The 27,986-nt window shown below is 41.0% G+C and overlaps 1 protein-coding gene across 2 annotated transcripts in view; it reads right to left on the reverse strand.

The window, feature by feature from the left end:
* Window positions 1-27,986, reverse strand: part of LOC120997021 (WAP four-disulfide core domain protein 5-like) — an 884,590-nt gene that overhangs the window by 808,605 nt on the left and 47,999 nt on the right. The window lies entirely within an intron of this gene.

The following is a 27,986-nucleotide window of genomic DNA, read 5'->3' on the forward strand; positions in this document are numbered from 1 at the left end:
GCCCCTCACAGTCATTATGCCAGATATGTGCCCCCTCACATTAGTTATGCCCAGATATGTGCCTCCCTCACAGTCGTTATGCCCAGATATGTGCCTCCCTCACAGTCGTTATGCCCAGATATGTGCCCCTCACAGTCATTATGCTAGATATGTGCCCCCTCACATTAGTTATGCCCAGATATGTGCCTCCCTCACAGTCGTTATGCCCAGATATGTGCCTCCCTCACAGTCTTTATGCCCAGATATGTGCCTCCCTCACAGTCGTTATGCCCAGATATGTGCCACTCTCACAGTCATTATGCCCAGATATGTGACCCTCACAGTCATTATGCTAGATATGTGCCCCCTCACATTAGTTATGCCCAAATATGTGCCCCTCACAGTCATTATGCTAGATATGTGCCCCCTCACATTAGTTATGCCCAGATATGTGCCTCCTTCACAGTCGTTATGCCCAGATATGTGCCTCCCTCACAGTCGTTATGCCCAGATATGTGCCTCCCTCACAGTCGTTATGCCCAGATATGTGCCTCCCTCACAGTCGTTATGCCCAGATATGTGCCCCTCACAGTCATTATGCTACATATGTGCCCCCTCACATTAGTTATGCCCAGATATGTGCCTCCCTCACAGTCGTTATGCACAGATATGTGCCTCCCTCACAGTCGTTATGCCCAGATATGTGCCCCTCACAGTCATTATGCTAGATATGTGCCCCCTCACATTAGTTATGCCCAGATATGTGCCTCCCTCACAGTCGTTATGCCCAGATATGTGCCTCCCTCACAGTCATGCCCAAATATGTGCCTCCCTCACAGTCGTTATGCCCAGATATGTGCCACTCTCACAGTCATTATGCCCAGATATGTGCCTCCCTCACAGTGGTTATAGCCAGATATGTGCCTCCTCAGTCGTTATGCCCAGATATGTGCCCCCTCAGTCATTATGGCCAGATATGTGCCTCCCTCACAGCAGTTATGCCAGATGTGCCTCTAGTTATTCCAGATATGAGCCCCCATACAGCAGTTTTGCCAGATGTGCCCCTCACAGTGGTTATGCCAGATATGTGCCCAGTGCCCATAGTTATGCCAGATATGAGCTGCCTTATAACAGTTATACCAAATATGTGCCCCTCACAGTGGTTATGCCAGATATGTGCCCATAGTTATACCAGATATGAGCTGCCTTATAACAGTTATGCCAGATATGTGCCCCTCATAGTAGTTATGCCTATATATCTGTGCCCCTCACAGTAGTTGTTTTACCCAGATATGTGCCCCTCACAGTAAAACGTAATACTTACCTTCTTCCCTGATGACAGGCTCCCACACTCACATCGTGCTGTGCTGGAGGCAGATTCCCGGGCATTCATCGCTCCTCCCACAGCCAGCAGCGCAATGTTCAGCCAGCAGGGGGAGCGCTTGAGCTCTGAATATCAGTGAAGCAGGGAGCAGAGAGGTCTCCCTTCTTCACTATAGAAACTAACAGCCCGACAGTGACGAGAACTGCCGGGCCGGGTGAGTGCGCCCCCCCTCCCCCTCCTCCTTGCCTCTGCGTCACCTGTTTGAAGAGCGCTCTGACTGGGCCGACATTCTCACTGTACTTCATGCTGGGCCCGGTCAGAGCGCTCCCATTACATGGGAGTGCAGCGGGCCCCCTCCCCCGCCAGGCCTGTACGCCCCTGCTTGGGCCCCCCAGGAGCAACTGGGCCCGTGGCAGCTGCCTTTGCCCCGCTTTAAAGACGGCCCTGGGAGTTGCTTACCTCCCCCTGCAGCCGTTAAGAAGGGGCCCCCTCCTGCTCTGGGCCCCTGTGCAACCGAACAGGCTGCACATGCGGTATGTCCGCCCCTGGTGTGGTACAAAAAGCTGGCCGTATACATTGTACAGATGGCACTGTACAATGCGTACATTTTACATTGAACTGCAGGCCACACAGGAACTTTCATTCAGGTCCAAGAGGCGGTGATCAAGGCCCTAATTTTCCAAAGTCAGGAAGGGGAGGACCCGAGTACTTCAGGAGGTCATGGTGCCCGTGTTGTACCAGAATATTTTCCTGGTGAAGTGCCACAAACAGCAAAAAGGGGAAAAACGCAAAAAAGATGTCGGGTTTGTTACAAAAGGGGAATTTGAAAGGACACCATTTATCAGTGCGACACCTGCCCTGATAAACCTGGCCTCTGCATGAAAGAATGCTTCCGAACCTACCATTCATCCATGGATTTTTAATTTCATCCTTTATGCGCCCTGTAATATTTCCATATCTCTGATTTAGTCCACCTCATTTGCATACCCACTTTCCAACAACCACTACATAATGGGGTGCTCTTTCTGAAATGGGGTCACTTCTTGGGGATTTTAATTTCTGGGGATTTAATGCGACATGGCACCGAAAATCCATGTCTGCCAATTCAGGCCTGTCAGCTAAATTCATATTTTGCCATTTGCCTGCTGTGCTCCCATACAGCAGGTTACAAGCACATATGGGGTGTTTCCTGAATGGGGAGAAAATGGGGAACATATACATGGGAGCATTTTCTCCTTTAACCCCTTGTGAAAGTGATAAATTGGGGTCTACTAGTAATTTTTCATTTTTACAAATGTGTGCTTTGAAATCCTTTCTCAAGTGTTTCTGCCTTCTGTGAGACACCTGTTTGCCAAAAAGTACCTTTTCTACCACTTAAAATGTTCGTATTTGGAGCTTTTTCCTGAAATTGGGTAACTTTTTGGGGGTTTCCACTGTAGGGCCACCTCAGGGTGTCTTCACATGCGACATAGCTCCCAATTACTATTCCAGCTAAATTGGCTCTCCTAACGCCATATGGTGCTCCTTCCACTCTGAAGTCTGCTGTGCGCCCATACATCATTTTTTGAGCACATATGGGGTGCTGGCATATTTGGGGGGACATAGGGAACAAAATGTGGGGTGCATTTTGTCCTGTTACCCCTTGTTAAAGTAAAAAATGTGGATGTAAAGCAACTTTTTGGGGAAAATTTTTTAATTTTCACAGCCAAGCGTTTCCTAATTTTGTGAAGCACCCGATGGGTCAAAGTGCTCACTACACACCTTGAAATATTCCTTGAGGGGTGTACTTTCCAGAATGGGGTCATTTTTTGGGGGTTTCCACTGTAGGGCCACCTGAGGGTGTCTTCACATGTGACATAGCTCCCAATTACCATTCCAGCTAAATCCGCTCTCCTAATGCCATATGGTGTTCCTTCCACTCTGAAGCCTGCTGTGCGCCCATACATCATTTTTTGAGCACATATGGGGTGTTGGCATATTCGGGGGAAAAATGGGGAACAAAATTTGGGGTGAATTTTGTCCTGTTATTCCTTGTGAAAGTGAAAAATGTGGGTGTAAAGCAACTTTTTTGGGGAAAAAAAAATATTTTTCATTTTTACAGCCCCTTATTCTGTGAAACGCCCGATTGGTCAAAGTGCTCACTACACACCTTGAAATATTCCTTGAGGGGTGTAGTTTCCAGAATAGGATCACTTTTTGGTGGTTTCCACTCTAGGGTTACCTCAGGGTGTGTTCAATTGCAAGATGGCGCCTGTGAATTATTCCGGTGAAATCTGCCTTCCAGAAGCCATTTGGTGCTCCTTTCCTTTTGACCTCTGTGGTACGCCCATATAGCAGTATACAAACACATATGGGGTATTTCTGTAATAAAAAAATTGGCAATAAATTAGGGGGTACATTTTCTCCAGTTCCCCATTTGGAAAGTGAAAAATTTGGGCCTAAAGTCCATTTTTCTGGAAAAAAAAAATTTGTTCATTTTCACAGCCAATTCCATGATTTACCTTTGAGGACAAAGTTCTCACTACACATCTTGAAATATTCCTTGAGAGGTGTAGTTTCTAGAATGGGGTCAACTATTGGGGATTTCTACTCTAGGGGTACCTCAGGGTGTCTTTATATGCGACATAGTTCCCAAAAGCCAATCCTGCAAAATCTGTCCGCCATACATTTTTTTTTAGCACATTTGGGGTGTTGGTATATTCGGGTGGACATGAGGAACAAAATGTGGAGTGCATTTTGTCCTGTTATCCCTTGTGAAAGTGAAAAATGTGAGTGTAAAGCAACTTTCTGGAAAAAAATAGAATTTTTCATTTTCACAGCCAAACGTTTCCTAATTCTGTGAAACACCCAATGGGTCAAAGTGCTCACTACACACCTTGAAATATTCCTTAAGGGGTGTAGTTGTCAGAATGGGGTGACTTTTTGGGGGTTTCCATTGTAGGGTTTCCTCCTCAGGGTGTCTTCATATTGCGACATAGCTCCCAATTACCATTCCAACTAAATCGGCTCTCCAAAAACCATATGGTGCTTTTTCCACTCTGAAGCCCGCTGTGCTACCATACTTCAATTTTTGAGCACACATGGGGTCCTTCTGTAAACTCCAGATTCAGGGTAATAGATTTTGAGTTTTGTTTGGCTATTAATCATTAATGTGTTGAAGAAAAAAATGATAAAAATGTAAAATCTGAAAAAAAAAAAAGTTAAATTTTGAAAATTCATTTCCATTTCCCTTTAATCTCAAGGGGCACCTGAAGGGTTAACTATGTTTGTGAAATCAGTTTTGAATACCTTGAGGGGTGTAGTTTCTAAAATTGGGTGATTTATGGGTGGTTTCTAATATGTAAGCCCCAGAAAGTGACTTCATAACTAGAGTTGAGCGGACACCTGGATGTTCATGTTCGACGGGTTCGGCCGAACTTCACAAAAAGTTCGAGTTCGGGACCCTAACTTGACCTGAACTTGACCCCGAAAACCATTACAGTCAATGAGGACCCGAACTTTTGAACACTAAAATGGCTCTAAAAAAGTCATGGGAAGGGCTAGAGGGTTGCAAAATGCAGCAAAATGTGGTTTAGAGCATGGCAAGTGCTCTGCAAACAAATGTGGATAGGGAAATTACGTAAAATGACATAAAATACGTAAAAATTTTATAATAATCTTGATCTAGGAGGAGGAGGTCCATATGGAGTAGGAGGTTGAGGAGGCGGTGGATGTGGCGGTGTAGGTGGAAGTGGCGGTGGTGGAGGAGGAGGTAGCCAACACTGGTTTTTATTTTAGTTTTTTATTTTATTTTTGTTTAAATTTGGGTACACCCCAAAACATTGGGAAATATAACCTGTGACAACCCCCTCCTGCCGTGCTAAACAAGATAATACACTGGCTGCAGGGCAGGCCAGCACCTCCAAGGAGTAAAGGGCAAGCTCAGGCCATGTGCCCAATTTGGAGACCCAGAAGTTTAAGGGGACAGACCCATCAGTCAGTACGTTTAGGCGTGTGCACACATACTGCTCAACCATCTCGCACGTCCCTGTGACGTCCACGATCAAATTGGATATATTCTCTATCAACTTTCGATGTTCTTTTCTGCGCCTACCATGGTGATCACGGTTACCGGTGAATCAGGGTTCCACGCCGGAGAGGTAGCGTGAGAAAGGGATACCACATCCAAAAGAAGTCAATGGCTGAAATGTGATCGAGCTGAAATGTGGGACAAGTTATTAAAGCTTTTTACAAAAAAGCGATTTTACAAAAAATAGGTCCCTGTCACCTATGCAGAGCAGGAGTTTATTCACGGCAAAAATGATAAAATGTCACCCGAGAATGTAACAGATGCTTTTGCTACCTGCTCCCTCTTTTGCTGTGCTGGTGCCTCTGTGCGACCACTGCCTCCTCCTCCGAACTAGACATGTCACTCGCATGACCTTGATTCCATGTGGGGTCTAGTATCTCATCATCCTCCAAATCATCTTCCACACACTCTTCACCCCTGCCCTCCTTGTCGTTCTGCAGACTGCAGAAAGCAGCAGCAGTTGGCTCCTGTGTTTTTTCATCATCCGAGATGTGCTGCGGTGGTCTTCACATGTCCTCATCCTGAAACATAAGTAGTTGGGCATCAGTGCACTCAATCTCATCCACTTCTGGGGCAGGGCTATGTGGATGGCCCTGGGAAACCCTGCCAGCAGAGTCATAAAAAAGCAGAAGAGACTGCTGCATGACTTGGGGCTCAGACTGCTTGGCTGATTTGCAAGGGGGTGAGGTGAAAGACAGATGCCTATGGGCTGCAGGTGCCAACTCTGATCTTTCAGCAGGAGACTGGGTGGGAGACACGTCCCTTTATTTGACGCTCTCCTCATTCTTTGCGTTCCCCAACCAAACTAAAAGATGGTTTATGTCAGGCGACAATGTAACCGCCAATAGTCAACAATTAAATTCACTGACAGTAAGGCAGTGACGGTGTCATAAAGAGGAAATATTTCATGAGATCACACAACAGTGTGACAGGCGAATTTTATGCAATTACTTCACGGCCATAAATAATTTTTATTTGTCAACCAAAAATGTAACTGCAGTATTGACTGGTTGTATTTGACTGTGACAAATGCAACAAAGGCCGCAAATGTATTATCTTGCCCCAAATGGGATTTTTTAAATACCAGAATATAACAGCAGTATCTAACGCTTGTATTGGACTGTCAGAAATGCAGCAATGGACCCAAAATATATTATCTTGCCAAAAATGTTTTTTTTTTAACCCAGAATATAATTGCAGTATTAAAAGCTTGTATTTGACTGTGACAAATGCAGCAAAGGCCCCAGATGTGGGGTCTTGCCCAAAATGGGTGTTTTTTTAATACCAGAATATAACAGCAGTATTTAACGCTTGTATTTGACTGTCAAAAATGCAACAAAGGCCGCAAATGTAGTATCTTGCCAAAAATGGGTGTTTTTTAAAACCCAGAATATAACAGCAGAATCTAAAGCTTGTATTGGACTGTCAAAAAAGCAACAAAGGCCACAAATGTATTATCTTGCCCAAAATGGGTGTGTTTTTAATACCAGAATATAACAGCAGAATCTAAAGCTTGTATTGGACTGCCAGAAATGCAACAAAGGACCCAAAATGTATTATCTTGCACAAAATGGGTGTTTTTTTAAACCCAGGATATAACTGAAGTATTTAAAGCTTGTATTTCACTGTGACAAATGCATCGAAGGCCCCAGATGTAGGGTCTTGCAAAAAATTGGTGTTTTTTTAAACCCAGAATATAATTGCAGTATTAAAAGATTTTTTTTTACTGTGACAAATGCAGGAAAGGCCCCAGATGTAGGATCTTGCAAAAAATGGGTGTTTTTTTAAACCCAGAATATAAAAGCAGTATCGAATGCTTGTATTTGACTGTCAGAAATGCAACAAAGACCACAAATGTATTATCTTGCTAAAAATGGGTGTTTTTTTAATACCCGAATATAACAGCAATATCTAACGCTTGTAGTGGACTGTCAGAAATGCAAGGCCCCAAATGTATTATCTTGCCCAAAATGGGTGTTTTAAAAAAAAACTGAATATAACAGCAGTATCTAACACTTGTATTGGACTGTCAGAAATGCAGCAAAGGACCAAAAAATAATTATCTTGCAAAAAATAAGTGTTTCTTAAAACCCAGAATATAATTGCAGTATTTAAAGCTTGTATTTCACTGTGACAAATGCAGCAAATGCCCCAGATGTAGGGTCTTGCCAAAAATTGGTGTTTTTATTTTAACCCAGAGAATAATTGCAGCATTTAATGCTTGTATTTCACTGTGACAAATTCAGCAATGGCCCCAGATGAAGGGTCTTGCTAAAAATTGGTGTTTTTTGAACCCAGAATATAACAGCAGTATCTAACGCTTGTATTGGACTGTCAGAAATGCAGCAAAGGCCACAAATGTATTATCTTGCCCGAAATTGGTGTTTTTTTAATACCAGAATATAACAGCAGTATCTAACGCTTGTATTGGACTGTCAGAAATGCAGCAAAGGACCCAAGATGTATTATCTTGCCAAAAATTGGTGTTTTTTTAAACCCAGAATATAATTGCGGTATTTAAAGTTTGTATTTCTCTGTGACAAATGCAGCAAAGTCCCAAGATGTAGGTTCTTTTTTTTTTTAACCCAGAATATAAAAGCAGTATCTAATGCTTGTATTTGACTGTCAGAAATGCAACAAAGGCCACAAATTTATCTTGCTAAAAATTGGTGTTTTTTTAATACCAGAATATAACAGCAGTATCTAACGCTTGTAGTGGACTGTCAGAAATGCAAGGCCACAAATGAATTATCATGCCCAAAATGGGTGATTTTTAAAACCAGAATATAACAGCAGTATCTAACGCTTGTATTGGACTGTCAGAAATGCATCAAAGGCCGCAAATGTATTATCTTTACCAAAATGGGTGTTTTTTTAATACCAGATTATAACAGCTTTATCTAACGCTTGTATTGGACTGTCAGAAATGCAACAAAGGCCGCAAATGTATTATCTTGCAAAAAAGCGTCTTTTTTAAATCCAGACTATAACTGCAGTATTGAAAGCTTGTATTTCACTGTAACAAATGCAGCAAAGGCCCAAGATGTAGGGTCTTGCAAAAAATTGGTGTTTTTTTAAACCCAGAATATAATTGCAGTATTTAAAGCTTTTATTTCACTGTGACAAATGCAGAAAAGGCCCCAGATGTAGGGTCTTGAAAAAAATTGTGTTTTTTTGAACCCAGAATATAAAAGCAGTATCTAACCTCTTGTATTTGACACTCACAAATGCAACAAAGGCCGCAAATGTATTATCTTGCCCAAAATGGGTGTTATTTTTAATACCAGAATATAACAGCAGTATCTATAGCTTGTATTGGACTGTGACAAATGTAGCGAAGGCCCCAGATGTAGGGTCTTGCCCAAAATGTTTTTTTTTTTTTAATACCAGAATATAACAGCAGTATCTAACGCTTGTATTGGACTGTCAGAAATGCAGCAAAGGCTGCAAATGTCTTATCTTGCAGAAAATGGGTGTTTTTTTTTTAATACAAGAATATAACAGAGGTATTTAACGCTTGTCTTTGAATGTCAGAAATGCAGCAAAGGACCCAAAATGTATTATCTTGCAAAATTAAATCCAGAATATAACTGCAGTATTTAAAGCTTGTATTTCACTGTGACAAATGCAGCAAAGGCCCCACATGTAGGGTCTTGCCAAAAATGTGTTTTTTTTTCATCCAGAATATAAAAGAAGTATCTAACGCTTGTATTGAACTGTCAGAAATGCAGCAAAGGCTGCAAAAGTATTATCTTGCCCAAAAAGCGTGTTTTTTTTAATACCAGAATATAACAGCAGTATCTAACGCTTGTATTGGACTGTCAGAAATGCAGCAAAGGCTGCAAATGTATTATCTTGCAGAAAATGGGTGTTTTTTTAATACAAGAATATAACATCAGTATTTAACGCTTTTTTTTGAATGTCAGAAATGCAGCAAAGGACCCAAAATGTATTATCTTGCAAAAAATGTAGATTTTTTTAAAAATCCAGAATATAAATGCAGTATTTAAAGCTTGTATTTCACTGTGACAAATGCAGCAAAGGCCCCACATGTAGGGTCTTGCCCAAAATGTTTATTTATTTTTTCATCCAGAATATAAAAGCAGTATCTAACGCTTGTATTGGACTGTCAGAAATGCAGCAAAGGCTGCAAAAGTATTATCTTGCCCAAAATGGGTGTTTTTTTTAATACCAGAATATAATAGCAGTATCTATCGCTTGTATAGGACTGTCAAAAAAGCAGCAAAGTTACACTAAATGTATTATCTTGCAAAAAATTTGTGTTTTTCAAACCCAGAATATAACTGCAGTATTTAAAGCTTGTATTTCACTGTGACAATTGCAGCAAAGGCCCCAGATGTAGGTTCTTTCAAAAAATGGGTGTTTTTTTAAACCCATATTATAACTGCAGTATTTAAAGTTTGTATTTCACTGTCACAAATGCAACAAAGGCCGCAAATGTATTAGCTTGCCCAGAATTTGTGTTTTTTTAATACCAGAATATAACAGCAGTATGTAATGCTTGTATTGGACTGTCAGAAATGCATCAAAGGCCGCAAATGTATTATCATACAAAAAATTTGTGTTTTTTTAAACCCAGAATATAATTGCATTATTTAAAGCTTGTATTTCACTGTGACAAATGCAGCAAAGGCCCCAGATGTAGGGTCTTGCCAAAAATGGGTGTTTTTTGAACCCAGACTATAAAAGCAGTATCTAACGCTTGTAGTGGATTGTCAGAAATGCAACAAAGGCCGCAAATGTATTATCTTGCAAAAAAGCGTCTTTTTTAAATCCAGAATATAACTGCAGTATTGAAAGCTTGTATTTCACTGTGACAAATGCAGCAAAGGCCCAAGATGTAGGGTCTTGCAAAAAATTGGTGTTTTTTTTAAACCCAGAATATAATTGCAGTATTGAAAGCTTGTATTTCACTGTGATAAATGAAGCAAATTCCCAAGATTTAGGGTCTTGCAAAAAATTGGTGTTTTTTTAAACCCAGAATATAATTGCAGTATCTAACGCTTGTATAGGACTGTCAGAAATGCAGCAAAGGCCGCAAATTTATTATCTTGCCAAAATTGTTTGTTTTTTTAAGAGCAGAATATTACTGCAGTATTTAAAGCTTGTATTTCACTGTGACAAATGCAGCAAAGGCCCAAGATTTAGGGTCTTGCAAAAAATTGGTGTTTTTTTAAACCCAGAATATAATTGCAGTATTCAAAGCTTGTATTTCACTGTGACAAATACAGAAAAGGCCCCAGATGTAAGGTCTTGAAAAAAAAGGGTTCTTTTTTTGAAGCCAGAATATAAAAGCAGTATCTAACCTCTTGTATTTGACACTCACAAATGCAACAAAGGCCGCAAATGTATTATCTTGCCCAAAATGGGTGTTTTTTTAATACCAGAATATAACAGCAGTATCTAACGCTTGTATTGGACTGTCAGAAATGCAGCAAAGGCTGCAAATGTATTATCTTGCAGAAAATGGGTGTTTTTTTAATACAAGAATATAACATCAGTATTTAACGCTTGTTTTTGAATGTCAGAAATGCAGCAAAGGACCCAAAATGTATTATCTTGCAAAAAATGTAGATTTTTTTTTTAAAATCCAGAATATAACTGCAGTATTTAAAGCTTGTATTTCACTGTGACAAATGAAGCAAAGTGCCAACATGTAGGGTCTTGACCAAAATATTTATTTATTTTTTCATCCAGAATATAAAAGCAGTATCTAACACTTGTATTGGACTGTCAGAAATGCAGCAAAGGCTGCAAAAGTATTATCTTGCCCAAAATGGGTGTTTTTTTAATACCAGAATATAATAGCAGTATCTATCACTTGTATAGGACTGTCAAAAAAGCAGCAAAGTTACACTAAATGTATTATCTTGCAAAAAATTGGTGTTTTTTTTTAAACCAGAATATAACAGCATTATTTAAAGTTTGTATTTGAATGTCACAAAAGCAAAAAAGGCCGCAAATGTATTATCTTGCCCAAAATGGGTGTTTTTTTATTCGAGAATATAAAAGCAGTATCTTGCAACATTTTGTTTTTATTGAAAATGTTTCATATATATCAGGCATACAAATCATTTGTATCAATATACAATTCTTTTCCAATACACATATAGAATGATGGACATAATATAGAGTACATATCATTCATAATCATGCACAGAGTACAGTAAATAAATTAGCATTTTATTTTGTATCAGGATATTATGTCTTAAAAGATTCATTATTCATAGATCAGTAAGAACCGTAGTCTTTATTAATAATCTCAAGTTTCAAAGTTGGATTTATGATAAATATATCAATAATAATTGTAAAACCTCGGGTTACTTTCTATTAGTAACCTAGGAAGGACAGTAGTCTTTATTGACGAACTTAGAGTCTGGAAATTAAGTCATACAATACATAGCATTAATGTTCATGCATGGTATATGTAATATAGAGTTCCATATGAGTATTGTTTAACCCCTTAAGGACTCAGCCCTATTTCACCTTAAGGGCTTGGCCATTTTTTGCAAATCTGACCAGCGTCACTTTAAGTGCTGATAACTTTAAAACGCTTTGACTTACACAGGCCTTTCTGAGATTGTTTTTTCGTCACATATTGTACTTCATGACACTGCTCAAATTGGGTCAAAAAAGTTAATTTTTTTACATAAAAAAATACCATATTTACCCAAAAATTTGAAAAATTAGCAAATTTCAACCCAATTTTTAGGGACCACTACAGGACTGAAGTCACTTTGCGAGGCTTACATAATAGAAACCGCCCAAAAATGACCCTATTCTATAAACTACACCCCTCAAGGTATTCAAAACTGATTTTACAAACTTCGTTAACCCTTTAGGTGTTGCACAAGAGTTATTGGCAAATGGGGATGAAATTTGAGAATTTCATTTTTTTGCCTAATTTTCCATTTTAACCCATTTTTTCCACCAACAAAGCAAGGGTTAACAGCCAAACACAGCAGGGCGTAGAGGGAAAGGTGCGCCGTATGGTTTTTGGAAGCCAGATTTTGCTAGACTGGTTTTTTGACACCATGTCCCATTTGAAGCCCCCCTGATGCACCCCCAGAGTAGAAACTCCATAAAAGTGACCCCATCTAAGAAACTACACCCCTCAAGGTATTCAAAACTGATTTTACAAACTTTGTTAACCCTTTAGATGTTGCACAAGATTTAATGGAAAATTGAGATACAATTTCAAAATTTCATTTTTTTGGCAAATTTTCAATTTTAATATTTTTTTTCCAGTTACAAAGCAAGGGTTAACAGCCAAACAAAACTCATTATTTATGGCCCTGATTCTGTAGTTTACAGAAACACCCCATATGTGGTCGTAAACCGCTGTACGGGCACATGGCAGGGCGCAGAAGGAAAGGAATGCCATATTGTTTTTGGAAGCCAGATTTTGCTGGACTGGTTTTTTCACACCATGTCCCATTTGAAGCCCCCCTGTTGCACCCCCAGAGTAGAAACTCCAAAAAAGTGACCCCATTTTAGAAACTACGGGATAGGGTGGCAGTTTTTTTGGTACTAGTTTAGGGTACATATGATTTTTGGTTGCTCTATATTACACTTTTTGTGCGGCAAGGTAACAAGAAATAGATTTTTTGGCACGTTTTTTTTTTGTTATTTACAACATTCATCTGACAGGTTAGATCATGTGGTAATTTTATAGAGCAGGTTGTCACAGATGCGGTGATACCTAATATGTATACCATTTTTTTTATTTATGTAAGTTTTACGCAATGATTTCATTTTTAAAACAAAAAAAATGTTTTAGTGTCTCCATAGTCTAAGAGCCATAGTTTTTTCAGTTTTTGGGCGATTATCTTAAGTAGGGTCTAATTTTTTGTGGGATGAGATGACGGTTTGATTGTCACTATTTTGGGGTGCACATGACATTTTGATCGCTTGCTATTACACTTTTGTGATATAAGATGACAAAAAATGGCTTTTTTTATACCGTTTTTATTTTTATTTTTTTACGGTGGTCACCTGAGGGGTTAGGTCATGTGATATTTCTATAGAGCCGGTCGATACGGAAGCGGCGATACCTAATATGTATACTTTTTTATTTATTTATTTAAGTTCTACACAATGATTTCATTTTTGAAACAAAAAAAATCATGTTTTAGTGTTTCCATAGTCTGAGAGCCATAGTTTTTTCAGTTTTTGGGCGATTATCTTGGGTAGGGTATGATTATTGCGGGATGAGATGACGGTTTGATTGGTACTATTTTGGCGTACTTGCAACTTTTTTGATCACTTTTATTATCTTTTTTGGGAAGTAAGGTGGGCAAAATTTCAATTTCCTAATAGTTTTTATTTTTTTATTTTTATGGCGTTCACTGTGCGTGGAAAGTAACATGACCGTTTTATCGATCAGGTCGTTACGGACGCGGCGATACCAAACATGTGTAGGGAATTTTATTTTTTCCATTTTTTATCAGTGATAAATGTGTTTTTTGATTTTTCCTTTTTTTTCACTTTTTTCACTTTTTTTTTGACCCAAACCCACTTGGTTCTTGAAGATCCAGTGGGTCTGATGTCTGTATAATACAGTACAGTACAATATATATTGTACTGTACTGTATTTTACACTTTGTCTGAACAGATCTATGCCTTTTAGCACAGATCTGTTCAGCACCATGGACAGCAGGATGCCTGAGACGGCGTCCTGTTGCCATGGGAACCTTCCCCGTCTGCTCAGTACTGGTCAGAACTTCGCAGACGGGGAAGGGTAAGGACGGGGCTGTCGGGGGGCTGTCTGGGGGCTCTCTCCCTCCCCATCGGGGGGCTGCAAAGGCACAGCAGCCCCCCAATGGGAGAGGGAGGGAGCTCCCTCTTACTGTTAACTTTTTCCAAACAGCGGTCCGTACGGACCGCTGTATGGAAAGGGTTAAACGGCTGACATTGCATCACAGATGTCAGCCGTTTATACCAGGGTGCCAGCAATGTGCTGACACCCTGGTATACCCACTGAACACCAACGAATTTTCAAGGGGAGGCGGGTGGGGGATCGCGATCCCGCCTGCCGCACCGCCCGCCTCCCGCACCGCCCCCACCGCCCACAACTCCCCCCCCTGCACCACCCGCCGGCAAAAAATCATGCAGGGGTGCAGGGGGGGTGGAAAATCTATGTTTGAGGGACACTAAGGTTTCTGATCCCCGCGGTCAGGGACCGGGGGATCAGAATCTGCAAAAAGCGCAACAAACCTTATGTCTGAATTGACCTGCGGTTTGCGGCGATTGCCGATAGGGGGGGGTCACATGACCCCCCCTGGCGTTGTCACAGGATGCCGGCTGAATGATTTCCGTTCCCATTAACCCCCGCGGCGCCGGAATCTGCATTTAAAGTTAGGACGTACCGATACGCCCTGAGTCCTTAAGGACTCGGGAAATAGGGCGTACCATTACGCCCTTCGTCCTTAAGGGGTTAACATAAACATTGTAATCATGTGTATGCCGTGTGCCCTTTAATCTATCTAACAAAGATAACTGGGGGGAGGGTAGGAGATGAACTTAGGGCCAGGGGAGTATCAGGCTTCAGGGTGTGAGCTTGACTCATCTGTATCTATGCTTAATGTCTAGAGATGATCAGAGAAAATTAAAGATAAGGTCATTTTTAATAAATGAGTTCCAAAGATCCCATGTTGTGTGATAATGATGTAACTTGTCTTCTCTCAATAGTCTCGATTTCTCAAGGTTGTGCAGCGTGTGCATTTCTTTCAGCCATTCTGGAATTGAGGGGGGTGATTTCTCTTTCCAAAGTCTAGGAATTAGAAGTTTAGCAGCATTAAGAATATGTAATGTAAGGGGATGTTTAACGTTTGAGGAATGGCAATCAAATACACTGAAGAAGAGTAGTCTTGGTGGGATTTCAGCACGTGTATTGAAAATATGTCCTAGGATATCAGAAATATTCCTCCAAAACACCTTCATGCATTTACAGGTCAACCATATGTGTGATATTTTACCACCTTCTTCCTCACATCTCCAACACAAGGGGGACACTTCCTAGGTTGAGAGGCTGACGCTTCAATCACTTACGTTCAACAGTTCATGAATGGTCGGGTATCCGGTTGTTCTCCGCGATCCAAACCGATAGGTTCAAGATGTGTTTTCGTTACCTTGTTCCCTTTAGAGGATGTTCAACTTCGGAAGTTCCAGTTTGATCAGCGCTGGTTGCGGTGCAAAGAAAGAGGAGGATCCCAGGCAGAGGAGGACTGATATACTGGGATAGGGGGAGGAGCTGTTACTATGGTTTCCACTTTGTTATATTTTTTTCTTTGCTGCTATGGTAGATTCAGTAAAGAAAGTCAAATATATATTTTACTAAAGCAGTATCTAAAGCTTGTATAGGACTGTCACAAATGCAGCAAAGGCCGCAAATATATTATCTTGCAAAATTGGTGTTTTTCAAACCCAGAATATAACTGCAGTATCTAACGCTTGTATTTCAATGTGACAAATGCAGCAAAGGCCCCAGATGTAGGGTCTTGCAAAAAATGGGTGTTTTTTTAAACCCAGAATATAATTGTAGTATTTAAATCTTCTATTTCGGGGGCGGAGCCTGCGCCTGTTCTGAATGGACGTCTGAAGCAGCAGCTCCGTCTGTAAAAACGCCCTGCTAGCCTGTTTTCTTTGCCTGTTCAGTCTCAAAATAATGAAAATCGGAGGCTCAAAACTTGGAGACACTGGGGGCAATCCTAAATTTTCAACAAATTGCGGTGATATAGAGAAATGTATCAAAAAAGCCGCATCAGCCTACGTGCACAGAGAAACTAAGATGGCGCCGTCTTAACCGCACACAGCTGCCTACAAATCAACAGAGAACCTTATCTGGAGCGCAGGGAGGCGAAGAAGATACTGACACCCTCCCGATTTCTCGCTCCTACCTCAGAGAGACTCTGACCTCCACACTGGCATCTGCACTAGAACCCCTAAGTGAAGATATAGGGGCTATTAACCACCTCAGGACCGCCGTACGCAGGATTGCGTCCTGGCGGCGGCCCTGCTATTCTGGGTGGACGCATATACGCGTCCTCTCACGAGAGTCGAGATTTTTTGTGAACGCGCGCACACAGGTGCGCGCGTTCACAGGATCGGAAGGTGAGCGAGTGGATCTACAGCCTGCCAGCGGCGATCGTTCGCTGGCAGGCTGTAGATGCGATTTTTTTAACCCCTAACAGGTATTTTAGACGCTGTTTTGATAATAGCGTCTAATATACCTGCTACCTGGTCCTCTGGTGGTCCCTTTTGCTTGGATCGACCACCAGAGGACACAGGCAGCTCTGTAATAAGTAGCACCAAACACCACTACACTACACCCCCCCGACACTTATTAACCCCTTATTAACCCCTGATTACCCCTGATCACCCCATATAGACTCCCTGATCACCCCCCTGTCATTGATCACCCCCCTGTCATTGATCACCCCCCTGTAAGGCTCCATTCAGATGTCCGTATGTGTTTTTCGGATCCGATCCATGGATCCGCGGATCCGCAAAACACATACGGACGTCTGAATGGAGCCTTACAGGGGGGTGATCAATGACATATAGCCCATATAGACTCCCTGATCACCCCCTGTCATTGATCACCCCCCTGTAAGGCTGGCTCCATTCAGAGGTCCGTATGTGTTTTGCGGATCCACGGATCCATGGATCGGATCCGCAAAACACATACAGACGTCTGAATGGAGCTCCATTCAGACGTCCGTATGTGTTTTGCGGATCCGATCCATAGATCCGTGGATCCGCAAAACACATACGGACCTCTGAATGGAGACTTACAGGGGGGTGATCAATGACAGGGTGGTGATCACCCCATATAGACTCCCTGATCACCCCCCTGTCATTGATCACCCCCCTGTAAGGCTCCATTCAGACATTTTTTTGGCACAAGTTAGCGGAAATTGATATTTTTTATTTTATTTATTTATTTATTTTTCTTACAAAGTCTCATATTCCACTAACTTGTGACAAAAAATAAAATCTCACATGAACTCACCATACCCCTCACAGAATCCAAATGCGTAATAATTTTTAGACATTTATATTCCAGACTTCTTCTCACGCTTTAGGGCCCCTAAAATGCCAGGGCAGTATAAATACCCCACATGTGACCCCATTTTGGAAAGACGACACCTCAAGGGATTTTGTGAAGGGCATAGCGAGTTCATGTAAAATTTTATTTTTTGTCACAAGTGACTTTTAGACATGGGTGGAGGGTAGGTAGGGGGCGTGAAAGTTTGCACGGTCGCTAGGATACTGACACTCCCCTTAGATTGAAGTGGCCAATCGTTTCATCTTATGGGCTGTACTATTCTTTTGCTTTCTGTTTTTTTTTTTTTACTCTTATCAGTGACGTACCCTGGGCGGAGGTATTTCTAATTGATCCGGCATCGGGGTGACGTCAGTGGGGCAGGGTCTGGAGGGGCCGTCCCATCGATGATGCCGGTGGGCCGGTCTTGTGGTGACGTAACAGTCCCTGGTGTTATCTTTCATGGGCAGGCTTCCTCATTACGCTTTTTGGGGGCGGAGATAGGATCTTGCTCCTAATTGGTTTTTATTATTCTGGGCGTGCGTTTGGTGATGACGCAGTGTGGTCACATGATTTCTCCATTTTCCCCCCTGTCAGGTGACTGTTGTCCACTCCTCCTCCTATGTGTCCGACTGTCATCAGAGGTAAACAAAGCCGGTGAGTGTATTCCCCGGTCTGTCACCTATGTGGGAGAGAGACTTCTGCCGTGCAGCATTTTTTATATATATGCTGATATGTCCGGTCCACTATTATTGGATTGGGCATACTCGGATATTGCGTCGCATATATCAGGTTGGGACTGGAGGGGCGGGGCTGAGTGAAGGGGTCGCACTAATGCGATAGTTCTACAGTAAAACTGCCGCGTTATATTGTATGGCAGGTGGTGCTTGGTATTGATGATGAGATCAGTTGAACAGTTAATAAAAAGCTAAAAAATCTTAATAGAACTCTTTTAGTTTAAAAAGGTGTATATATATATATAAATATTAGATGAATAAACATATATATGTGTAATTAATAGATGAATAATTAGATAAAAAGATAAAAATTAGATAATAAATAAATAAATAAATAAATTGTGTGGATCCTCAATTCTTTTTTCACAGCCTCTGTTATAGGTTACAGGATAGTCTCGCTTATCTCATTGAGCCCATGTGGGGTAAGGGTGTCTAGTTGATAGATCCAGTATACCTCTCTTCTCTGGAGGCTACTGAATCTATTGTATGGGTTGTCTGGGATGTAATCTATAGGAGTGATTTTTAGTGTATGTTTGTTTTTTTCTGGTGTTGTGGCGCAGTGTCGTGAAATGCTGTGTTTTGGGCATAATTTTTGTATGTTGTGTCTGTGTTGGTTGACTCTACAATGCAGCTCTTGGGTGGTCCGCCCCACATATTGGAGTCCGCATATACACTCTATGAGGTATATTACATAACTGCTTTTGCAGTTTAGGTGGTATTTTATTGAGAACGTGGCACCGTTTTTTGTTGAACTGAAACTTTTGCTATTGTGCACAATTATGTTGCAGCAAAGGCAGCGTTTTGTGCCACATCTAAAGCTGCCTGCTAGCTCTTTTTTATTTTCTTTAGGGTTTTTTTTATTTCTTTTCCCTTTGCTGGGGGCTAGGGTGTACTCTGTTTAATACGTTAGAAGACAACCTTAAGAGTGAACTCTTTCATGCACTGGACATTAGTTTTCTACAGATCTATATGCAAGAAAACATAGCCCCACGAGGCCTAAGGATAGGCATTGCCCCCACATTTCCCGATGATCAAGCTTTCGTACACGAATGGAATGATCACCTGGATCAGTGTGCAGTGGGCCTTATGAAAATCATCTCATATAAAAGAAAAACTTTGGTAGAAAAACACATAGAAGGGATAGAGACAACCATCAGGGACCTACAACCGTTTGTAGATCACCCAGATTACACAGTAATAAACCATAACATAACTAACAGAATTTATCAAAATGAGCAAAACATTGTAGCCGGTAAGGCAAACAAACTACAAAGGGATAGATTAGATAAACAACAAGGGAACTATAGACCTAAACAACAACAAAGAAACAATACATATCAAGACCCCACAGGCCCTACTCCGACTGAACACACTACAGACATTACTTCATATGATCATAGGTCCAGAACTAACTATGACCATAAAGGAAATACCAACCAGGATGTCAGAACACGTTCATTCACCAACCAAACATACAAGAAATCATCCCATAGAGACAACACAAAAACACAAACCAAAAATAGTGCCATAACAATAAATACTAAAAAACCTCAAGATTTCAGACACACACAAAATCAAAAAAATCACAATATACCCCCGCGAAAAATGCACAATACACCTACTGTTGCAGTACGGAATTACATAGATACCCCTACCCCTACCCCCCACTTCGAGGATATCAACAATTTGGCACCACCACAATACACTATGGCTCTTCATACTCCACCAAAAAAGAGTATGCAAACAACAAAGGACATTTTAGAATCATCACACGTATACAGCCCACAGATGACCTACAATATAGAGAATACCCCGCATTGTTCTACAAAGAAACAAGAGTTAGATACGTCTACAGATGAATTCCTGGAAAGATTCAGAGTACTAAAATCAAAATACCTAGATTACAAAAGGAAAAACACAACAACAGGAGTCCAGGACACAGTCACATCATCTCCTCTGATAACACTTAGCCCTCCCAAAAAGATATATCAGACTAAAACTAACACATCTCCCAAATACACAAAAACAAGAGAAAAAATTTAAAATATCCAACCCCCTGGGAGCTACACCCAAGACAGTAACATAAACATGTCCATCTTAACAGTACACCAAACGTCCATCCTAGAAGATCAGATAGACAGTACACCCCTAATTATTATAGACAACACTGCGGCAGGTACATCAGCCCTGGTTCCTTTTTTAGATCATGCAAAACCCCCACGACACCCAGATACCTTGATAAATGCACACAAAGACACAACAACAATGAAAAACCCCAACAGAACAGCCACCCCACAGATAACGGAATTTTTCAAGCCCACCCCCGGGAAGAGAAAATTCGAACCCGAGGGTGTAGGGGAGGACAACACCTGAAAAATAAAGCTAACATAAAAAAAAATAAAAAAATAATAAAAAAAGAGAGAAAAACAGTGACCAAATACCAACAGTAAAAATCTTCAACTTATCATCATACAAAATCACCAAACAAGAGAATAACCTTTTACAAAAAGGACTGTCCTTCTGTCCACCCCACAATATGGATCCTTTCCAACTATATTTGGATATACAGAAATTCAGAAAAAACCTGACCGTTAAAAGATTTTTCGAACACGAAAACAAAAATAAAAATAAAAATAAAACAGACAATACGATATGTGCAGATGTAGGAGAAATAGAAATATATAAACACCAAGAAGTACATCCAAAGTCCAGTTTCTTCCCAGTGCACAAAGAAGGACATTTCATACCCACTTTCTTTGATTTAATAACAGTAGACTTGAAAAAAATCTCCCAAAAAAATGAAGAACAAAAAAGATCCTCTATTAGCGGAAACCTAACACACGGCGAAGTACGTGCTATGAAAAGTTTAAAAGATAACGAGAGCATAATAATACGTCCGGCAGACAAGGGAGGGGGTATAGTAATCCAAAATATAGAGGATTATGAAACAGAATCCCAAAACATTCTTAGCAACACTGAGTATTACCGTGTGACACCAGAAAACCCCTTCCCAGATATAAACAAGTGGTTAAAAAACCTAGTAAAACATGCATATGAACAGCAATATATAAATAAAAAAGAAAAAAATTTCCTCATTCCGAAAGCTCCCTCCAATCCATATTTTTACCACTTACCAAAAATACATAAAAACTCTGAAAAACCACCGGGAATACCCATTGTGTCAAACACAAATTCAACCACAAGCAATATATCACACTATCTCGATCTGTTCCTCCAACTGTACGTCCGCAAGCTTCCAAGCTATTTACATGATTCTAGACAGCTAATCCAGGAAATTGAGAAAATAACATGGAAAGACACATACGCTTTACTGACTATGGATGTAACGGCATTGTACTCAAACATTCAACATGAGCTGGGTATTAAATGTGTAGAGACCACCCTAAGAAATGACACCACTTTAAAACCACCACAAATTCAATTCTTAGTAGAGAGTTTACATTTCGTCCTCAAAAATAATTTTTTCATTTACAATGACACCACATACCACCAATGCCGGGGGACCGCGATGGGTACGAAAGTGGCACCGGCCTTCGCGAACATCTTTATGGGCTGCTTTGAGGACACACATATCTACGGTAACGTAGAGACATCCAAACACATTGTGTATTATAAAAGATACATCGATGATCTCTTTATTATCTGGGAAGGGGACGAACAATCTGCATTAGGTTTCTGTGACAAACTAAATAGGACCAGCTGGGGAATCACCTTCACCCCCAATTACAACAGAAATGAAATAGACTTCCTAGCCATCTCCATCACCATTAAAAACAATACCCTTATAACCAAAACATATTTTAAAAAAGTAGATACCAATAGTTATATTCACTAAAAAAGTTTTCACCACAAAAAATGGCTTCAAAACATTCCCTATAGCCAGTACAAACGTATAAGACAAAACTGCATAGAAGACACCGACTTTGTAGAACAAGCCAAAATTATCCAGAAAAGATTTATTGAAAAAGGCTACCCAAAGGGAATAATAAAAAATGCATACCAAAAGAGCAAAAAAACAACGCAAAGGGAGTGCCTAACAAACACAAAAGGAGAAAAAGAGACAGGAACAGAAAAATACCCCAAACACCTAAACCTGATCACACAGTACAATACTTCAAAAAAAGTTATTCAAGACATTCTGACAAAACACTGGCATATTTTAAAAAGTGACCCCTACCTTGAAAAACATCTCCCAGAAAAACCCGCTGTCATCTACAGAAGAGCCCCAACTATAAAAAACACCCTAGCCCCCAGCAAAGGGAAAAGAAATAAAAAAAACCCTAAAGAAAATAAAAAAGAGCTAGCAGGCAGCTTTAGATGTGGCACAAAACGCTGCCTTTGCTGCAACATAATTGTGCACAATAGCAAAAGTTTCAGTTCAACAAAAAACGGTGCCACGTTCTCAATAAAATACCACCTAAACTGCAAAAGCAGTTATGTAATATACCTCATAGAGTGTATATGCGGACTCCAATATGTGGGGCGGACCATCCAAGAGCTGCATTGTAGAGTCAACCAACTCAGACACAACATACAAAAATTATGCCCAAAACACAGCATTTCACGACACTGCGCCACAACACCAGAAAAAAACAAACATACACTAAAAATCACTCCTATAGATTACATCCCAGACAACCCATACAATAGATTCAGTAGCCTCCAGAGAAGAGAGGTATACTGGATCTATCAACTAGACACCCTTACCCCACATGGGCTCAATGAGATAAGCGAGACTATCCTGTAACCTATAACAGAGGCTGTGAAAAAAGAATTGAGGATCCACACAATTTATTTATTTATTTATTTATTATCTAATTTTTATCTTTTTATCTAATTATTCATCTATTAATTACACATATATATGTTTATTCATCTAATATTTATATATATATATATATATACACCTTTTTAAACTAAAAGAGTTCTATTAAGATTTTTTAGCTTTTTATTAACTGTTCAACTGATCTCATCATCAATACCAAGCACCACCTGCCATACAATATAACGCGGCAGTTTTACTGTAGAACTATCGCATTAGTGCGACCCCTTCACTCAGCCCCGCCCCTCCAGTCCCAACCTGATATATGCGACGCAATATCCGAGTATGCCCAATCCAATAATAGTGGACCGGACATATCAGCATATATATAAAAAATGCTGCACGGCAGAAGTCTCTCTCCCACATAGGTGACAGACCGGGGAATACACTCACCGGCTTTGTTTACCTCTGATGACAGTCGGACACATAGGAGGAGGAGTGGACAACAGTCACCTGACAGGGGGGAAAAGGAGAAATCATGTGACCACACTGCGTCATCACCAAACGCACGCCCAGAATAATAAAAACCAATTAGGAGCAAGATCCTATCTCCGCCCCCAAAAAGCGTCATGCGGAAGCCTGCCCATGAAAGATAACACCAGGGACTGTTACGTCACCACAAGACCGGCCCACCGGCATCATCGATGGGACGGCCCCTCCAGACCCCGCCCCACTGACGTCACCCCGATGCCGGATCAATTAGAAATACCTCCGCCCAGGGTACGTCACTGATAAGAGTAAAAAAAAAAAAACAGAAAGCAAAAGAATAGTACAGCCCATAAGATGAAACGATTGGCCACTTCAATCTAAGGGGAGTGTCAGTATCCTAGCGACCGTGCAAACTTTCACGCCCCCTACCTACCCTCCACCCATGTGACTCGCACACATTGCGCTCAAACAGAGTGCATATAACAACTGCAAGTAGCCTGTTTTAAATGTAATAATTTTTTATTGTCCTGAAGAAGGGGGATGTTCTACCCCCGAAACGCGTAGACTTTCTTTAATAAAAGATTACCTTTAATGGTACTTCCTAGAGTGATGACCTTCTTTTCTGCATCAGCGCCACCAAGTATGGTCTGAACCTTTTTTTCACTTTCCAGGGCAGTATAACTACCCCACAAGTGACCCCATTTTGGAAAGAAGACACCCCAAGGTTTCCGTGAGGGGCATGGCGAGTTCCTAGAATTTTTTATTAGCGGAATATGATTATTATTATTTTTTTTTCTTACAAAGTCTCATATTCCACTAACTAAGCTATCTTACTCATTGGTCTTTCAGATGTACATTATAGCTCCCCCGGATGAATATTCTCTCTTTAATATGAAGGTTGCAGTGAAAAACGCAATGTACATACATGCGTTTTCAGTGCGTTTTTCATGCGGTTATTCAGACCTTGCTGTCTTCTCCAGTATCTATTTTTAAAGTATTTTTAAAGTATGTTTAATGTATTGTAAAGGGGTGTATTTATTATTTTTATTTTGTTTAATGAATTAATATATGTGTGTATGATTAACGCATTAGAAGTGGGAACCCACTCCACAAGGGGGAAATCTACTCCATGAAATACAAATGCACAAAGAATATGGAGGAGTGGGGGCGGAGGTATCCCATATATAAGGAGTGAGGATCCGCTCACTCAGTTGGCCACTGAGGAAGGGGCGCAGGACCCCGAAACGCGTCTGGCGGTTTTAGAGTGAGCGTGGATTCATCGAAAGAAAGAGGAAAGCCGGCAATATAAAGAGCGAAGCGAATTAAACAGCTTGTACGGAGTGGAAAGCAGTCGCTCAATATCTACGTCATACGAGCGCATATCCGGTCCCCTAGGCAACCAGATCACGTGGGACGCCACGTTCAGGCCGAGCACACCACGTGAGACGCTGTTGGTGTGCGGCCGCCTGGATCTACGCTGCGGATGAGGCAGTGAAGACGGGTAAGACCGGGCTCAATCTTGAGCACTGCTAAATTTGTGCTAGTTAAACTTATCCCACTATTGTGGGCATTACACCACAAGTGTGTCGGACATTGAACTGGGCCCTGACTACATTATATCAGTGCATTGGACAGTGAAGTGGGCTATTGGACTATTACATTTAAGCAGCACATTACTGCTGGCCAATCTATTTATCGACAGTGCATTATAGGACTGGTGATAGAATCCCATCATTGCACTATTTCCCTGAGTGGAACTTTTGCCGCTACGCGGTCTCATCACGATCAGTTGTGTGTCGCACAGACTGAGTATTGGTCATACATTTGTACATGTGATATATGTATTTTATTTGGATATTTTAGGGGTTTGTTCTTAATATTTTAATACAATAAAGTGTATCATTACTATTACCGCTTTGTGGTTCCCTTTTGAGTGTGCCCCCCCATACTTGGCTTTTCACTTATCCCTTACCGGTGCTGAGGGTGGGACCTGGGGGTGAGCACCTTTTCCATATAGAAAGAGGGTGAGCCGCTGCAATCTTTCCAATTTCCATTTACAGCACCCTACGCAGTTGAGCTCCCCTCTTCCTAATATGGACATTTGGGAACACTTAGACAATAAGTACAAGAAGATAGACACGTTCACCTTCAATGTGGAAGGTGAAGCATTGGCGGGGATCGAAAGATCAATTGATGAGGTTTTTAATGTACTGGAGAAGACTTTGCAACGTCAGTTGCGAAATAAATGGAAGATAAGGTCTCTTACACAATATCTGGACAAGGGGCTTATCCCCAATGGTTTGACACTCACTAAGATGCCAGCTATGGACTTACTGGATGACAAATTCAAAAAAGAATGGGACGCTTTCCTGAAAACACAATCGGGAACCCTTGTCCAAATGATCATCAAAATAAGGATTCAGATGTCAGATGAAATGACGGGGCAGATAGACACCCTCAAACGAGAGATGGAGGCATTCCCAGACACTGAGGCAGTACGCAAATGGCATGATAGGATTTGCAAAAATCTGGATTCCCTAGAAAGGGAAATAATAGAGAAGAAGTCTAGGAAGCTACATTATTTGGAGAGGAAAGAGGTCACGGAGGTTAATTTGCAGAGGGAGGTCGAGGACACTAATACACAGGGTAGGAGCACAGAATATGAAAATGTTAAAATTTCCAATAGATTTGAAGCACTTGTAACACCTCATTTTTTAGACTACACTCCACCGCATCACAAAGCACGAACGAGGACCACACGCACCCCTACACCACCACGACAAAATGTAAGGAAACACAATCACAGACAGGGATATGCACACGATTACAATTTGAGGGATCGTCCGATGGAGTATGCACGGGAGAGAGGGAACCATCAGTCACAAAGACAGGAACACAGATACCACCAGAACACGGAACACTATCACACGCCGATATTGACCAGGTCAAAACGGCAAGAACACAATGGCCAATTAGGAGAGGACGACATGCACATAAGAAGGGATCACAGAAATCCACATCACCGACAACCAACATAATTAACATAAGTGACACTGTACTTACAGACACCCAAGTACAGTTATTAAACAAAGGTTTAAAATTTGCCCCGTCTAACCCTCTGGATAAATTTGCCACATACATTGGGGTGGAGAAATTTATCAGACGGTTATGTCTTAAAAAGTATTTTCTAAAAAATCCTATCAATAGAGAAACGGACATAGAAGGGAATGTAAATAAATACCCACACACTGATTTGAAAGCCAGATCAAAGAAATTTCCTAGGCAGGAGATCAGTAGTGAAATGGCTACATTTAGAAACAATGTAGAACGAGATCTGAGGGGAATCAAAAGCCGCAGGATGAATGCAAATCTGAATAAAGAGGAGATTAAGGCAATTAAATCAGTACAAGAGATTAATGATATTACTATTAGGCCAGCCGATAAAGGTGGGTCGGTGGGGATACAGAATATGGGAGATTATTTGAAAGAATGTTATAGGCAACTAGGATCAGAGAATACGTATCAAAAACTAAGAGGAGATCCAACAGAAGAGTACTATAAAACATTAAAGATGTACTGTGGAAAGGGATTAGAGAGGGGCTTTCTTTCTGAACAGGAAGCTAGGTTCATTATGGACACCGAGAAGAGGATCCCGATGTTATATTGTATCCCCAAGATCCATAAAAACTTACAATCACCTCCAGGTCGTCTAATAGTGTCAGGGATTGAATCCATATCATGCAATTTGTCGAAATATATCGAACAATGGCTTCAACCCTATGTGAAAAAGGTGCCGTCGTATATACACAACACCACTGACATTATTAAAACTCTTGAAACAATTAAGTGGACAGACGGATGGATCTTGGGGACGCTGGACGTTGGATCCCTATATACAGTCATTGACCACACCCAGGGTATACAATCATTGCAAGAGCAACTGTCGGGAGATGCCGGTCTCTCCACTGAACAGTTGGAGTTTATATTGGGCGGAGTAAGATATATATTGGCCCATAATTATTTTTCTTTTGAACGGGAGTTCTATGTGCAGCGCACCGGCACCGCCATGGGCACCAGATTCGCCCCCAGCTATGCCAACTTGTTTTTGGCCCAATGGGAGAAGGAGGTCATCAGGCCCAGGCTGGGGACGGATCTGGTGCTATGGCGGCGCTACATAGACGATATTTTGTTCATTTGGCAGGATACATCTGAATCCTTGGATTTATTTCTCCAGAGTATCAATGTGAATGATAGGAACTTGGTGTTTAGCCCCAGTGTGAGTAAAGTGAAAGTGGAATTTTTAGATCTGGAGATATGGGTAAAGGGAGACCAACTACACTGTAATACTTTTTTCAAACCAGTCGCTAAAAACAGCTTTATCAGATTTGCCAGTTGTCATCTTCCTCGATGGCTTATCAACGTGCTAACTAGTCAGTTCCGTAGACTCAGGCGGAACTGCACTGATGACACCAAATTCGAGGAAGAAGCGACTGGTTTGAAACAACAATTGCTAGAAAGAGACTATCCAGTCCAAGTGA

The sequence above is a fragment of the Bufo bufo genome, chromosome 4 (assembly GCF_905171765.1).
Source record: "Bufo bufo chromosome 4, aBufBuf1.1, whole genome shotgun sequence".
Taxonomy (NCBI): Eukaryota; Metazoa; Chordata; class Amphibia; order Anura; family Bufonidae; genus Bufo; species Bufo bufo.